This window comes from Phyllopteryx taeniolatus, chromosome 18 (genome assembly GCF_024500385.1).
Source record: "Phyllopteryx taeniolatus isolate TA_2022b chromosome 18, UOR_Ptae_1.2, whole genome shotgun sequence".
In the NCBI taxonomy this organism is placed as follows: Eukaryota; Metazoa; Chordata; class Actinopteri; order Syngnathiformes; family Syngnathidae; genus Phyllopteryx; species Phyllopteryx taeniolatus.
The window spans coordinates 11,534,422-11,548,268 of record NC_084519.1 but is presented as its reverse complement, the minus strand read 5'-3'; the positions used below and the strand labels follow the sequence as shown (position 1 = coordinate 11,548,268).

Genomic DNA, 13,847 nt, shown 5'->3' with positions numbered 1-13,847 from the left:
TACTCCACTGCTGTCTTTTTTTTTGGGTGTCACATCATGTTCAACAGTATGTTTTACCCCCCCCCAATCTGTGTATGACACAAGCGAATCTAACTCTGCTAGCTTACCGTCAATAGACGACTAGTCTCTGTCCAAAGTGTTGAATCTCATTGCAGGCTCAGAAGACAGGCTTAGTAAATCCGTTCCGAAGCTGGCGAATTAAAAAAAAAAAAAAAGGTAAAACAATAGATAAATGATAGGAATTAAAAAACAAAACAAAACAAAAAAACCGGTCGAAACTAGTAATATCGTCGTCGAGTTACCCGGAAGAACGTCCCATTGTCGGTCGTGTGTCCGACACGAAAGAATTTTCAGATATACATGGCGAGTCCAATCTGCAGACAACAGTCAACCGCTTTGGGTAAGCCCCCCTCCCTCTCTCTCTCTCTCTCTCTCTCTCTCTCTCTCTCTCTCTCTCTCTCTCTCTCTCTCTCTCGCTCTCTCTCTCTCTCTCTCTCTCTCTCGCGCTCCCTTTCTCTCCCCCGTTTTTCTCTATCCCACCCTCTCTCGCTAAACTCAGGGTATTTGCCTCCTTGGCAGTGATGTGATAAAGAAGTATTCAATTTGAGCCAATTGATTGCAACAATGCCCCCCCCCCCCCCAAAAAAAAGCCAACTCCACATGCATGTAAAATAGACTAAGCAAGAAAGAGTCTTCCCTTCCTTCCCCATTTCACACTCATAGCATACATACTTTGCTGGAAAAAGAATTGGATTAATGGCCACTTTGTTTATATAGGGTGAGCAGCCATCTGTATCAAACACCCCCTGCACTGTCACCATGTGCTGTAAGAAGGGAGCAACAGTTTGCAAGAGAATGCACCATAAACAACGGCAGTATGCTGTAAGTAGCACTGGTGGATGGATTAGAGTCGAAACAAAAGAAGGGATGTTGTCATTAATTTGGGACAGCAATTTTGCAAGTATCAAAGCATCTCCTGGGGTAGTAATACAATATGATGGAAATGTCATGATTCGGGCTGATCCTATTTTGCAAAACTGTCTCCATTAATTACAATATTTAAGATTTTTTTTGATTGTTTTGTTTATTTTTAATGGCAGCATGGTGGCCAGTGGCTAGCAAATCTGAGATTCTGAGTTTGACTCTTGGCTTGGGCCTTTCTGTGTGGAGATCGCATGCTCTCCCCATGCTTGGGGTGGTTTGCCTTGGGTACTCCGGCATTCCAAAAACATGCATATCGAGTTAATTGAACATTCTAAATTGTTCACTCTATAATGACCATAAGTGTGAATCTGTGAATATTTTATCACCCTTCAATTGACAGGCGGCCATTCATGTTCTAGCAACAAGTGGTATAGAAAATGAATGGATGAATCGATAATTTTCTAAATGGAACTTGCAATTCTTCACCTGCCTATTGTCTTGCCCTCCTGGTGCAAACATTGTCATTATACCTTGTCATAGGCTTCTCCTGCGAGGTTTCTTGGGTCATATCGATTCCCTATCGGCGTGCTTTTGCAACCCAACCCCCGTCTACTTTACTGTGCCCTTGAATCCTTTTGTTTTGCTGACCTCACTGCCGTACACGGTAGGGATCATCTGACATGGACTCCATTACTCCACACCTACGAAGGCTAGTAGACCGAGTTGCTAACCAGGCTAACCAGTTACTAGACAATAACAATCAGGTGTATTGTGTTGTACAGTTGCTGCACAACATAATGTGTCCACAGATGTGATCATGGAGCTCAATGACGAGAGCTATGCAACTGCCATGAGAAATGTTCACAGCAGTTTTTTCACGTCATTCAGAGTAGCATCAGTCTCATTATGTTGTCAACTGAGAGAACATCAGGAAGGAAGACATGGAATAGCTTTTCTGTTGTTAGGCCTTAGTCTGGTTAGCAAGCCGGTCCTCTATTCCCTGTTAATAATGTTTCTCTCTGCTGGTCTGTTTTCCTGCATTTGCTTACCTTTCTCAATCTAGCTACTGCTGCTTTTACTTCCAGTTGAATTTTCATTATTCGACCGCTCAATTGGCAGAATTTGGCTCAGATCAATTTCACCACACAAAACAGTGTTCCTGTCACTCTACCTTTAATTATGAATTCACTTACCATTTAGCAGTGAGGAGTAGTGAAGATAACGGTGAACATCACCATTGAAAAGAGTCTTTTAGGCTTTTAAGCCAAACAACAATGCGATAGAAATGAGGTTTAACCTGATTTTGCGTGATCAAACAAAGTCTGTTCATTGTAATCTAGCGCTTCACTTTTCTTCCTTTCATTCATGCAGGCTCAATTCCCGGTCAGTACCCAAATTTGTGATTGACTGGCGACAGGTACAGGGTGTTTCTCACCCTTAGTCATTTGTGATAAATGGTATATAAAATGGATGGATGGATATGACCAGAGTCATTTGGCATGCAACACTAACTCATGTAATCTACATTGAATTATGCGATTGGACATTAAAATCCCATTTTGCATGCATAGGTCAAAAGATCACGATTGAGCGCTTCGGACTCATAAGTAGCTGCCTCTTCGGAAATACAGTGCTCAACTATAATAGCAGTTTTGATGGGCACAGTTGATTGCTGAGGTCATCATGCTAACAGTGCCATGGCAACATAATGCTTTGTGTAAATGTTGTTGATGAAGATGTTCCTAAACCTTTTTCGCGCCACGGACAATTTTCACGTAAAGACATATTTTGACGGACTGGCAAAGAAACAAAAGATTTAATATACAACTCACCATTGAGCCTATTGAAAGGGAATAGGAAAGAGTCTGCAGAGGAATTCTGTCCCCTCATGGGATTTTATAGAAATTGCTGGAATTAATAATTGTATGTCTGTATACAGGCAGCATAAAAAACATTTTGAGCTTTCATGCGTCATAGGTATGTACTCTTTCAGTAATTCTAGTGTTTAACCATTTTATTAAGCTACCATTAAATGTCAGGTACCACATTATAAAAATATTTTCTGTACTGCTTCTATAATGTAACCAGAGTACAGAGAATCTATTTAACATAAATTGTATTTTTAATGCAAAAGTGGTCAGACTTTTCAGAGAAGCCCAGCGAGCTGGCTGAAATGTGTGTATAAAAATGTAAATCAGTTTGCAATTCTTCATTCCAGTTCAAAATGGTAAAACGTCGTGAGCTCACTGACAATGAAATAGTCCACATTAAAGCACTTCATGAGCCTGAATGTTCTCTTCTCATTTTTATGCAGCCAGATAAATCCTTTCCCGTGTCGCAGTAAATTCCATTTCCTGCTTTATGGTTATTATCACGTTTCCTCCTTACCATCACTGGTTGTGGTGGAGTCTCAAAAAGCCCCGCAAAAAGCTAAATACACTTAATTCTTGAGATGCTCACTGAGCTGGTTACGTACGTATGATAATGGTTTGAGCTGTAAAATAAACCAAAGTCTGAGGCTTGAGGGATGTTTTCCAACATATAAATGATAAGATATTGCATGATGTTGGTCACCTCCAAAAATCCACATAACCAGTCGGTTCAGTTTATATTTTAAATGATACGGGAAGGCAATAAAATCGCATTCAGCCCTAAATTCACAGTTGTGGGTGGTTTGGAGATGTAAAAAATTTCACCAGCTCACTATCAACCAAGAGAGAAGGTATATGACCTAATTAAAGATGTGAAATATTTTCAAGTTCACACTAAAGTCACAGTTGAAGAAGTATTATACACAGCGTGTCGGCTAGCTGTGTTCCTGTGGGGAGTGTTAGTGTGTTCTTCTGTCAGGGTTTGAATCTCTCATTTTCCCTGTGGAGAAGAGTCTCTTGCTGCTCATCAGGTTTCCAAACCACATCCATATAGTGACTACACATAACTTTGAATCGAGTTGGCACAGAAAAGTCCTCCTGCCTCTACTTCCCATTATAAATATATTCAGAACCGACACACAATCACACATGCGTCATCCTACACATAATTTTCAGTGAATAGCCTCTTTCACTGGCTAATCAGTGTCCATTAGATTTGGGGATGAAGGAAGATGTGAGATGACTGTCTTGGTGCACTTGCACCTGATAGGGGGGAGATCAGCAAGTTTACCTTGGCCAGGGTTAAAGAGAATGTAGAATGAGATGTGTTAAATATTAAGAATTCCTCCACCTCCTACTGTCAGATCTTAGCGCTATCTAACCACTTATCTCATGTTTCAGAGTGAGAAAGAGTCAGCTTTTGCTTCCAAGGTAGGGATGTTGATGGTAGATGTGTGCTTTCTTCATTTGCAGTTGAGCCTTTAGTTTCCACAACTCCGCATGTGGGGACTCAAGCAGAAAACAATGTCTGTGAATGACACTGGAGTGGTTTGCAGCCGAGTATGAAGCGGTTGGAATGAAAATTAGGACCTCCAAATCTGAGACCATGGTTCTCAGTCGGAAAAGGGTGGAGTCCCCTCTCTGGGTCGGGGATGAAATCCTGCCCCAAGTGAAGGAGTTCAAATATCTTGGGGTCTTGTTCAGGATTGAAGGAAGAATGGAACGGTAGATCGACAGGCGGATCGGTGCTGCGTCTGCAGACTCCTTTGTCGTGAAGAAGGAGCTAAGCTATATATGTGTGTGTGTGTGTGTAAATGTATGTGTATGTGTGTGTGTGTAAATGAATGTGTGTGTATGTATACGTGTGTGTATATATATATGTTTTTCTTTGAAGTATTTGTGAGATCCACTTTCTTTTGTACTAATATTCTCAAGTTCTGGTGATATTGTTTAAATGAGCATTCTTACCGCTTGATGTGCAGCAGCTGCAAGTTACCCTGTAGAAAGCCGACGCGTTGAAGCCACTGTCTCATCTGGCTTCGATGGCCTAAATTTAGTCGGGCTTAGAACGTTAAGTTGAACAACGGGGAGCCCAGCAAAGACTGGTGTAAATGAGGTTAGCGTTTATTTCACTTTGTTTCATCTGGCCAGACGCTAGTTCCGCAGATGCGGCCTCAAACCATCTGTCAATGGCTGTTGTTTTGCCAAATCACCACTTGCAGTGTGTCTGCCCGATTTGGTGGTGACATAATGATTTGGCCGCACATTAGAATGATTTGACATGCTCTGTTTGCCTGTCTGCTGCATTCCACTCTAGCATTCATTGCCTTGGACTCTGTCAAACCAAAATAAATGCATAAGTACAGTACTCTGCATGATTCTGCATCAGTAAATATCTCCTTCATAATTTGCGTCATTCTCTGTTTTCAATGCAGTTCTAATAGGGAGTCAATTTGTCCTCATCTACATTTCTATCCATTATTCATGTTTTCTGCGCACACAGCTTGCAGTTTCTCGCTTTTAGGCTATCTCTCATGTTAACTTTTTATTTCCCCCCAGCTTCCCTTCTGTGTTTCCGCTCAGCTCTACTTTGAAGTCCTGGTGCCAGCCCAAAACCAGCTACTTGGACAAGGTGAGAATTATTTTTTTTGAGTTTCAAGTTAAGTTAAAATTCATTTATCCCCAGAAGGAGCCCACAAGTGGTCAAGAAGTTTTGTGTTGACTGAAGTAGACGCAATCAATTAGAACACTGATGCAGAAAAGTAATTGCGACCTTGCTGTCGTGAAACCCAAAACCACGAGAGGCACCATCGACACAACCTTATGAATATTTGTGTTGTCACATGTGTTTTGGTCACATCAAAATAGAATCAAACAATGCTTTAAATGTAACATTTTCCCCCCTCTGTGTCATTAGAACATACTGTATCTGTGACATGCGTTCATCAAAATACTGTACATTTTTTACGCAGCATATATTTTTTTGTTTTGTCTTACTGACATGCAAGTGAGGCAGCCCTCATCATGCCCCATATACTGCTGGGCCAATGGCGAGTCCAGCTTTTGTCAACATGACAACCGGGCCGGAGGCTGAGCTTTGCGTTTACAGAGGCTTCATCTCCCCAGCAAGTGTATGCATAACAGTGGGCTGGATCTCGCTGGCGAGTGCGTTTTTTAACAGTTGGAATGCGTTGTGGCTGGCTGCTTGCTTATCTACCTGCAGAAGCAGATCCCATTGTGGGGAAAGAAAGTAATTTTAACTCATAGAGTTCACTGAATGTCTCCGGCACATTGATACAGGACCGAACTGAAATACCCCCTGCCACCACGTTGACAACTTCACTGAGCAATCAAGTAAGTGGCCGTATCAAAAGCTAATGCATTTTCAGAACTCAATACTTCAGACAATTCAATCTCACTTCCCAGTTGAAACAATTCAAAGGGCTCCGATACTTTCGTCACATTTAAAGTCTATGTGTGTGCTATTCATCACCCATGAATACTTTTCAAAAGAACCCCTGTAATTAAACATTACAGTACATTGAAAGGGGCAATAAAATGAAATTTTAATGATCCCAGAGGGGAGATTGGGCTGTCGAGTGTGGTCTTAAAATGTAGCAATTCAGTATAAGTAAAATAGGCTACAGTGTTCAGTTTTTCCCCCTCCTCTCTTTGCAGATACATACTGCGCATAAGTACACACTCATACATAATGATGTTGGCTTCCTCGGCCTTGTGTTTCTCCTTACTTTCATCTGTGTTCAACAGAGCTTCTTTCCATATCAAAGCTTTAACTACAACGTCTCCACTCTCTCGCATGCCATCTGCAGCGGCATCAGGCCGGGTAGCACTTGAAATGACAAAGACGGCTACAGTAAGAATGGGATTCAATGTGTATAGGTGCTGGACTAAAAAGAAGTTAAAGTACCATAGTTAATGCATTTTTGATGAAGTAATTTTCCTTTGGGTATGAGGAACCCTCAGAAGACTAATGTATGGTCTGACTGTAAAATTATATGTCTGATTTTTGTGGAGTCAATAACATGATGTTATAACACCGAAGATGATGTTATTTGATTATTATTATTTGTTTTTTACTGTTAAGACATGTTTTTTTGCAATTTGTATTTAACACAGAAAGTATGTATGTAAATTACAATTCCCCATTGTAGACAAGGAGCAAAAGAACAAAACGTTTGTTTCTTAAAGGTCAAAGTATATTAAACCTATTCTTAGCTTACTTTATTAATTAACGTGAGGATGTTAGTGCAAACTACGACAAAGTGTTCGCATGCTAAGTGTGGGTGTAAGAATGTATATGTCTGTACAGGGATTATGTTTATTATGGTTGACAATTGGCATTTGAAAGACAGCTAGAGATTTTTAGAGGTATGTGTGTGTATGTGTGTGTGTGTGTGTGTGTGTGTGCGCGCGCATACTCTAAGTGTGTAAGTGAGGTAATATGTGAGTGGAGATAGTAATGTGCAGTATGAACCTGCCTGACACTGTGGAGAGTCAGGCGACAGGTTCCAAGATAAAACTACACTTAGATCAGCATATTGAAATTATTTTTTTCAGCCGAATTAGCTCTGTGAAAAAAATGTATTTGCATACCGAGTGCATGTAGAGCAGAGTGCTAAAATAACAACTCTAGCAACTTAAATCCTTATTTATATTTATGCCCTCCTCGTGTTATGTTTTTCCCATTTACATGTTTTGGCTTGATAAGCATTTGTTGTCCTGCACTAATGATGAAACTGAATTGCACCGATGAATTAAATGAATGTGTAGGAGAGCAGTGAAACATGTGGGAGGGCATGAGATTAAAGCAAGTGGAAGTATGGGAGAAGACAAGAGAGAGGGATTAGTGGAGTAGAGGTTGAAAGAGAGTATTGCCTTGCAAGGTTGTCATTGAGGTGAGCCAAGGCTTTCAGAGATTATACTCACTGGTCACACATCAATCACAGGGAATTTACTGTCAGGAACTTGGAGGTCTTTCACTTCCTTCAGCTCGATCACCGTAGTGACCCATGGTTGGTTTGGGCCTCTTTAACCCAGCGTTGGTTCAGCATGTTTTGACACTGGTTGCTAAGTAGCAAAGGCAGTGGCTGATAGATTATAGATGTTGTCGGTGGAGTGATGAGAGCAAATTACTTAGTGCAAATTCACAAAGAAGTAAAAAAAGAGAATTATTTTAATAATATATTTTTTATCATTATTACAAAGGGCCCTATGACAATTAAAATGTTCAACAAAAATTGCCTGTATGGTTTGTGGAATTTTTATTATGTTAACAGTTTGACCACGCCACGATGATAAGTATGTGTTGTACTGAGTACTATTCACTATACAGAGCTAATTGCAATTATTGGATGAGAAAAATATACTTGATTGTACAGAATATACTCCTGTACGATACTGCAGTTCTATTGTGAGTATTTTCAGTATATACAGAATTTCTGTATAAATGCAGAGGTGGTTCGTGGTGGTTACCTTGGACCCACATTTTCCTTTTGTCGCCAAGTCATGTCCCACTTTTATATACTGTTAGGGTTAATACAGGTTAGGTCAATTTTTTTTCGACCATAAAATTTTTTCAAAAGTCGATAGAGCGTTTTGTACATAGGTATACGGAAAATGAAAAAGATATTTTCAAATTACATCAACGAATTGATACCTAGGGTTTTTTGAAAAAGGTGTACTTTCATTCCAGTATGATATGTACTGTCTAATGCTACAAATAACAAAGTATATATAACACAGTAATTTTTTGCTGCTCCCTGAGAATCTTGACAGTATAGCATGCCACCATATCTGGAAACGGGTCGGTGTCGCTGAGCAAGCATGATCGGAATCCATTTTCGAACGCATCCATATCATATCTATGGTTGCATCGGTTTAAGGGAATAGGATTTAGCGTCTTTAATTAGATGGCAGATTTATTTTTAGTGCTCCCACTTCACAGAGTGCATCTCCCAAGTTAAAAAATGTCGTGGAAAAGGACAAGTTACTCTGCTGCTTTTAAGAAAAACAAAGTAATCACTGTTGCCATCAGAAGGGAACTGTGAAGCAGCTTGGCATTTCGACATATACAAAGCTATTGTTTATCTGTAGCGCTTATCCTCACTACTGTGGCTGGCGTGCTGGAGCCTATCCCAACATTCTTCGGGCGATAGGCGGGGTACATCCTGAACTTGTCGCCAGCCAATCGCAGGGCACATAGAAACAAACAACCATTCGCACTCACATTCACACTACGGGCAATTTAGAGTCTTCAATCAACCTACCACATGCATGGTAGGTTGATTGAAGACTTTTGGGATGTGGGAGGAAACCGGAGTACCCTGAGAAAACCCACTCAGGCACGGGAGAACATGCAAACTCCACACAGGCGAGGGCGGGATTTGAACCCTGGTGCTAACCAGTCGCCCACCATGCTGCTCAAGCTGTTGTTTGTTTATATAATGATGTCCACTAGCCAGAGGGTGAGCTGCACTATTTGTTTACAGAGCAGACGTGGGTAAAGCGCTACGCACAGTATTTACACTTCCTCCTTTACCAAATGGCCAATCCGTGGATAGTCTCCAGCTCACCAGCAACCCCAATGCGGACAAGCAGTGAAGAAAATGGATGGATGGTTTTCTGTGGCGATACAGTACTTGCTAGGAAATATAAAATAAAGTATCATGTGACCATGCTACTGCCTTTTGTTGATTTATCTCAAAGAGCAAATTTTACTTAATTGTTCTTCCAATGATTCCGTTCTGTGTTTTTGCCTTTAGGTCTCAGAATCTTATGCAATCAATTAAGTTTTAGCGGTAGCGTCATTGCATTTCTTATAATAATATACAAGCGGACACTAATGCAGCATGCAAATGGATTTCAGAGGATATGGCTGTTAATAATAATTGTACTGAAAAGAATGAAAAACGAGCAGATGATCTTTTAAGGACTCAGCGCATAATATCTTGCTTTTTGTTTAAATACAGCTCATTTCATCTAATTTCTTAAAAAAAAAAAAAAAAACAAATTTGGGGCTTTGTCAGTGTTACAAAAGCAACACATCACCTGGAGTAAACCATGTTTTAGTGAGACATTTTCAGGCAATTTATTGATGATGTCACACAAGCTTTATCGGGTTTACAATTTTCATTTTCATATTTGTTGGCCTTCTTAAAAAACAATATTTACATTTATCCAACAAATTGGAACATAATTATGACTGCAAACCCCCACAAAGTTGTCATCTACCAATTAGCACTTTCAGATTCATGTTTATTTTTCCTGACACACTTTTCACAAATGGCTAATCTGTCTGTGGTTGTCATAGTTGCTTTGCTCTTTGCAATTTTTTCCCCCTTGTTTTTTTCGAGAAATTCAACACGACACTCTTGTCACCATGCACAATCTGACATCTCATTATTATGGTTCGTATTGAACTTCATTGTAAGTGACTACTGTAATGAACCTAGTGGGAGCCACCATTCAATTTGTATTAGTTCCGTGCAAACAATGGAGTCTGTTGGACAGGACAGAACCCTTCATTAAAACCTTTTCAATTGTGACCCATAAGTCATACCGGTAATATTCCGAATCAATAGAACACTTTAATGAACCAGCAACCCCCCCAAAAGTACTTTCATTATTTACAACCATAGTGGAACCTCTAAAATTGAATGTCATTTAAGGTCATTTTATTGGATTTCAACCAACATTTTGTTCAGAGTATGAAAGGATTAATTATCTGTATGTTTGTTTTCTTTGGCTTTTTAAAAAAAATTATTCCAAAAGAAGGATCAGCCGCAACAAAGGGGTGTTAAGAGGAGGAATGTTAAAAAAGAAGACAACCAATCTTGCATGCCATTAACTCATCTAGCAAACCATCTGTTTTCTCAGCAATCCACCTGTTTGAAGTTCATGTAGTTAAAGCGTACCAAGCACGTCTGAATTAATGTGCCTTTCTGAAAGGACTTTTATGTGTAGAGATGAACTCTTGATTAAAAAGGCAGTTTCATCATTATTAATAGCAATTAGTTTTTCCTATCAGGCATATATTTTCAAAGGATATGTTTTTCCCCCTCTTTTGACTGACGTTCTCTCAGAAGTCTGCATTTAAAACTAATTTTATGTTCTCTAATGGTCTCTACTCAGACTGATGCAGGGCAGAGGAGCTCTGTGCTAAACCGTAAGTTCTGCCGGCTAAACAATAGGTGGCCTTCAAGACTCAAGTGATCAGAAAATGATCAGATTTGCAACAAAGGCTACCAAAGATAAAAGCGCGAGGAATATAATTAGCCTTTGCTTTGTTTAAATTGGAATTAAGTTTTTCATTTGTGTTCAGCCCACGTGAACTTTTTAACAATACCTACTGTAGCTTCATGTTACTGGAGCATATGTGCCTGATGAACAGCATCACAATTGAACAATGTGTACTCAAGTTTGCCATTCATGTTCAGCATGTAATGAAAGTGATGTCTTTTTAGAAAGTGTTACACTATTTGGAGTGTGCAAGGGATAGGGATAGGTGTAGGGCCATGATACCCCCCTTTGTCCATTCTCTGCCCTTTGGCTCATGGTACTCCTTCGCCCATACACCACCACCCATTCCTTTGTCCATACTCTACCTTGTGGTCCATGGTACACCCCCCATTGCTAATACTCTAACCCGTGGCCCAAGAATCACCCCTTTGTCTCGACCGCTTTGCTTACTGTCGGGCTATTGGCCCATGCCCTGCCTTTTAGCCCATGGTACAACCCTTTTTTCTGTATCGTACCCCTTGGCTTATTGTACACTCTTTTGCCAGTAGTACACCCTTCCCCTCATGTTATAATTTGTTTTGCTCATAAGGCAGCTGTGGTTTACTTGGTGGAGCAGGTCGTCCATTGACTGAAGGGTTTGAATCTCGTCTCCGACTGTCTGTTGTAAAAGTGTTCTTGGGCAAGTGTTTTGGCATTGGGGGTTGGTGTGATCCCTCAAAAAGATTGTGTTTTGATACTCTCCAGCTACAAACTTATCAGCGTGATAAGGCATATTTAAAAAAAATAGAAAACCCATATTAATGGACTATTTCTGTTTTGCAAAGGTCATTACAGCATAAGGGATATATTGTATATTTTGTTTGCATCCTGCATTTTCCTTCCTTCATTTGTGCCACTTCTAACAGCTTTAGATGTTTGAAGCAAGTTTTGCTTTCCAGAAGACATGATTTAATGAGATTTATTGCCTGAGCACATCACGCATCACTTGACTGGCATTGATCGAACTTGGAAAATTGCCTTTTATGTGGGAATAGTTCTTGATGTCAATGTTAACACAAGTACACGATATAAAAGCTATTCTCACTCAATACATGTCAATTTAATAAGGGCTGTTTGCAATACGGACAAGGCCCTTCCTTGAACTTGGCCTCCTACTGTAGCACAGTTTTCTTTTCAATGTTTTATGCCTGTGTCAGCCTGCCGGGCCACATTTAATACAAGGACATACAGGCAGACTCGCAAGGTTTACAAAAAAGTACTTCATATACTGTATGTTTAATTACTGGTTCTTGCACTGCTGTGCTCATGGTAATGCACAAATCTGGTGACTTTTTCACAAAAATCTATTTTTCTCTACTGTCACAAACAGGTGTTCTACTGCTGATTACAAAAGAAACCAAAAATGTAATGTTTTTTTTCCCCCCCATGATAGTGAAAGAAGAGAACCTACTCTGGATAGTTTTCGTCTTCACATTGTCACAGAACAATGTTTTCTGGAGGTCTTAAAAGATCAGTCAAAATGCTCTAAATTGACTGGCAATATTGGTGTCTGCTAAAAACGACAATGAGTGAGTAGTACTTTTTACAGTTGTGTAACAATCCAAAATGTGAAAACATTAGAAATGTGAGTTGCATAAGCAATATCGTGATACATCAACATTAACTTTATCATTTTTCTGTTTTGCTATTACAGTAGTTAACTTGTTTTATTACTTAAAACATCCAACTCTTCTGTTAAGAGTTTTATGATAGTGGCAGTTTGACCCTAGAATGGATTATTAATATTTCTATTATTACCAAGGAAAATAATTTTGGAAATCTGAATGAATTGTGCAGCCTGTAACTCACATCTGGCCGAAAGTCAGCTGGGATAGACTCCATGGGGACAAGCACCATTTACTATACTAACGTATGGATGGATGAACAAATTAGAGATTGCGGCTGTGGCTGGGTATTGAAGCACTGTCTTGGGATCAAATCGGTGCCGTCTGCATGAAAGGCAGGAGCATGCACTGCTACACCAACAGTGCAAATCTGGTAATAGAAATAGGACCAATTAATTCACCTGTAGTCTTTAGGAGTATTTGGCCTATAGGGGGGACCACGCACAATGTATATAAGAAAAGACTATCATAAAAGAACTAGGGAGAAGGAATTCTCCACGCAGACAGAACCTTGGGACCTTTTTTGTTGGTTAGTTTGAGTAATCCCCCATCCTGCTGCTGTGTGTTTTGCTAAAGCTGATTTGTTGGAACAGAAGTGCACCTTTTCACCTTGATGGGATAAATTTTTTCGTTTCAGAAATCAGTTGTGTATGACAAATTGTGTTAGTTTAATTACAGAGACATGACCTGAAAAAAGCAGAGGTAATATTTAATATCTGCTGGTTGAACAGACAGGAGATGAGGGTGTGATGAGAGATGATAAAGAAGACCATAATATTAATATTAGTAGTGCGCAGAGCTGGAACATTAATGTTGTGACAAGTAACAAGTTCTGTGATTTAGGTAGGCCTGAGGTTTTGAAATTATGCTAAATTATCTGTTTTGAATAACAAGCAAAAGTCCACATTCTATTCACACCAGAAAATAGAAACCTGAGAAAATAAGGTTTTAAATTTGTTGTCAGTAACAGGTCAGAATAGTGGAATCGTGGTCATGTTTTCCACCGTGTAGAATCTATATTTATGTGACATGCATTTGTTGCTTTAAACCCCAACATTGATATACCTTTCTAGATGTTCAAGCTGTCCATTCAGTAGCCATTAATTCACTGCCATACCATAAGAGATGA

At 39.7% G+C, this 13,847-nt stretch overlaps 1 protein-coding gene across 4 annotated transcripts in view; it reads right to left on the bottom strand.

The window, feature by feature from the left end:
* The window catches only part of tmem121ab (transmembrane protein 121Ab), a 42,421-nt gene extending 41,982 nt beyond the window's left edge, over positions 1–439 (bottom strand). For 2 of the 4 annotated variants that reach the window (XM_061754491.1, XM_061754493.1), the window contains exons 1-2: positions 303–439; positions 108–190 (exon numbers count right to left, since the gene is read on the bottom strand). The gene's annotated coding sequence lies outside the window, so the exon portion shown is untranslated. Of the gene's footprint in view, positions 1–107 lie in introns of all 4 variants that reach the window. The other 2 variants (XM_061754490.1, XM_061754492.1) reach the window with 1 other exon arrangement.
* Positions 440–13,847: the final 13,408 nt, after the last annotated feature.